This window comes from Limulus polyphemus, unplaced genomic scaffold (assembly GCF_000517525.1).
Source record: "Limulus polyphemus unplaced genomic scaffold, Limulus_polyphemus-2.1.2 Scaffold2923, whole genome shotgun sequence".
NCBI lineage: Eukaryota > Metazoa > Arthropoda > Merostomata > Xiphosura > Limulidae > Limulus > Limulus polyphemus.
This window is the reverse complement of record NW_013668533.1, coordinates 13,731-16,980: the sequence shown is the minus strand read 5'-3', so window position 1 is coordinate 16,980 and position 3,250 is coordinate 13,731. Positions and strand designations below refer to the sequence as shown.

Sequence of the window (3,250 nt, the reverse complement as noted above, 5' to 3'; positions counted from 1 at the left end):
TGGAAAAAAAAAATTAACCTCTTCTTGTTTTACTAAAATACCACTATGTTCATTCAATCCACAAGCCCCTCCAGTATCCTCAGTCTCTAACTTTCAATGAAATTGAACATGTTTGTAACTAACAGAAAGAGTATATTATATCTGTAAATCAGATGATTTTTTTTAGTGCTCAAAGCCAACAGTAGAGCTTGATGTGTTTAGATTAAGGCAGTATTGAAATCTGTTTAACCTATTTATTGGTTAGTTAGAAAGCCACATTAATTTTAGAAGTTTGAACATTTAATTATAGTGTCTGATGTATTTTTGTGATATAAAAAGCACATTTAAAAGCTGCATAAATCATTTTTGGACAACCAACATAACGAGAAAAAAGATATTAATTGATTTTACTTTATATTTTTCAGCTTTTACAACAGATTATTTTGCTACAGCTAGCATTAAAGTACGTATAATAAGAGATAAGGGTTAAAGTTTTACTGGAAAAAGTTTTTGATATCCATTTATGAAAATCAAATATGAAAAGAAGTAATTTTATTCTTAGTTTAGTAATACATTCAGAGTTATAGAGGTATAGTTTCAGGATTTTATTCTTAGTTTAGTAAAAGCCACACGTCAATGAAGATAATACATTCAGAGTTATAGTAGGTATAGTTTCAGGATTTTATTCTTAGTTTAGTAAAAGCCACACATCATGAAGATAATACATTCAGAGTTATAGTAGGTACAGTTTAAACTGTACCTACTATAACTCTGAATGTATTATCTTCATTGACGTGTGGCTTTTACTAAACTAAGAATAAAATCCTCTGGATTTTATTCTTAGTTTAGTAAAAGCCACACGTCAATGAAGATAATACATTCAGAGTTATAGAGGTATAGTTTCAGGATTTTTTCTTAGTTTAGTAAAAGCCACACATCATGAAGATAATACATTCAGAGTTATAGAGGTATAGCTTCAGGATTTTTTCTTAGTTTAGTAAAAGCCACACGTCATGAAGATAATACATTCAGAGTTATAGTAGGTACAGTTTTGGATTTCATTCTTAGTTTAGTAAAAGCCACACATCATGAAGATAATACATTCAGAGTTATAGAGATATAGTTTCATAATTTTATTCTTAGTTTAGTAAAAGCCACACGTCATGAAGATAATACATTCAGAGTTATAGAGGTATAGCTTCAGGATTTTTCTTAGTTTAGTAAAAGCCACACGTCATGAAGATAATACATTCAGAGTTATAGTAGGTACAGTTTTGGATTTTATTCTCAGTTTAGTAAAAGCCACACATCATGAAGATAATACATACAGAGTTATAGTAGGTACAGGTTCAGGTACATAGTAGTTACAATAACCAAGCCTGTAAACATAGGGTAGCTCAGTAAACTGTTTTTTCCACAACCATATATGCTGTTAAAAAATTTAACATTATCATTACCTTATATGTTGCTATAAATATATCACTGCAACGAAGACCTCAGTAAAAGAAACTGAAACTCAAGAGTCTACAGTAAGAAGTTATTATTTACACTGTACAACAAAAGATTTGATACTGGTAAAACCTCAAGAGTCTACAGTAAGAAGTTATTATTTACACTGGAGAACAAAAGATTTGATACTGGTAAAACCTCAAGAGTCTACAGTAAGAAGTTATTATTTACACTGGACAACAAAAGATTTGATACTGGTAAAAACTCAAGAGTCTACAGTAAGAAGTTATTATTTACACTGGACAACAAAAGATTTGATACTGGTAAAAACTCAAGAGTCTACAGTAAGAAGTTATTATTTACACTGGACAACAAAAGATTTGATACTGGTAAAAACTCAAGAGTCTACAGTAAGAAGTTATTATTTACACTGGACAACAAAAGATTTGCTACTGGTGAAAACTCACATGATTCGAGGTAATTTGATGGTGCTGATTTCAAAAATGTAGTCAGAATTAGTCCATCACCTCTAGAGTTTGGGTTATTATAATATCTCAATAGTTTATCAGTACTATGTGAAATATCATATAATCAAGCAGTACAATAGATTTTTGCTATGAAAATAAGTTTACTTGGACAGTTTACTGGGGTAAAAGGCATACATTTTTGATAACTTCAAACATTGACTGTATTGTATTGGTGTAAAATTCCAAATATATTGTTCATATATGCCATTTGTTCTTGTTATAATTGTAGCAAATTGCACCACTTTTGCTTCATTCCCATGCTCTCCTGCTCCACCCAGGAATTACAAAACCCTCACATGTTCAGTTTGATAGAAGATTCGAGAAGTCCCCCAACTGAGCATAAAGGGGTGGAGTCAGATGACCCTCTCTCAGTAAGTTGGTCACTTTGCCTCACTCTGCACACCCTCAAAATAAAGTTTGATCTTCTTCCTTGTATCATACCTGTGATATATTGAGATTATGCAAAACTTTGTTTTTTAAAATCTTTTAAACTCTAGTTTTTTAAACATAAATTCTTTTATATTTTTCACAAAGTCATTTGAAATGCTGGCTGCCTCCAGTTCAAGTAAAGTCAGAAAGTGCAAAAATCATCCAAACAGTTTCTGCTACATTTTTGGAAAATATATTACAGTTACACAAAGGAAAAAATCACACAAGGTAAAGGTACTTTACTACCACTATTTTGGGTGTAAAATAGGTGAAGAAGAAAAACATTGGGCTCCATGTGTATGTTGTACAGTTTGCACAGTGACTGAATAAGAAGAAAGCAAATATGCCATTTACAGTTCCCATGATATGGTGCAAGCCCAAAGATAATTTAACTGACTGTTATTTTTGTATGACTAATGTTTCTGGATATTCAGGCAAAAACTAAACAATACATTAAATATCCAGATATTGCATCTGTGATGAAACAATGGGGATGGTCTTCCAGTGCCACATCCACCAGCGAATTGGAAAACAGAAGAGTTATCCTGCAAAAAAGAGAGCGAGTCATCTTCATCCTCTTCATCTAGTAATTCTATTCCTGTGGCACCTCAGCATAAACTGCCGCATCTGATCACACAATAAGAGCTAAAAGATCTGATTCGTGACTTGTCTCTATCAAAGCAGCATGGGGAACATCTTTGTTCTAGTTTAAAGCAATGGAATTTATTAGCTCCAGGAACAAGAGTTTCAATTTACTGAAGTTGCCATCAAAGTCTTGTTTCTCACTACAGCATGCAAGATACTTTGTGTTTCTGCATTAAAGGAAGAATTAGGTACTGAACATCATCTTCAAGAATGAAGACTTT

General features: G+C 32.0%; 1 long non-coding RNA gene across 5 annotated transcripts in view; it reads right to left on the bottom strand.

Annotated features, from left to right (window-relative positions):
- Positions 1-1,236: 1,236 nt before the first annotated feature.
- Positions 1,237-3,250, bottom strand: part of LOC111087970 — a 13,568-nt gene continuing 11,554 nt past the window's right edge. For all 5 annotated transcript variants that reach the window (XR_002612590.1, XR_002612589.1, XR_002612588.1 and 2 more), the window contains one exon: positions 1,237-2,396. This is a non-coding gene — a long non-coding RNA (uncharacterized LOC111087970). The remainder of the gene's footprint in view (positions 2,397-3,250) is intronic.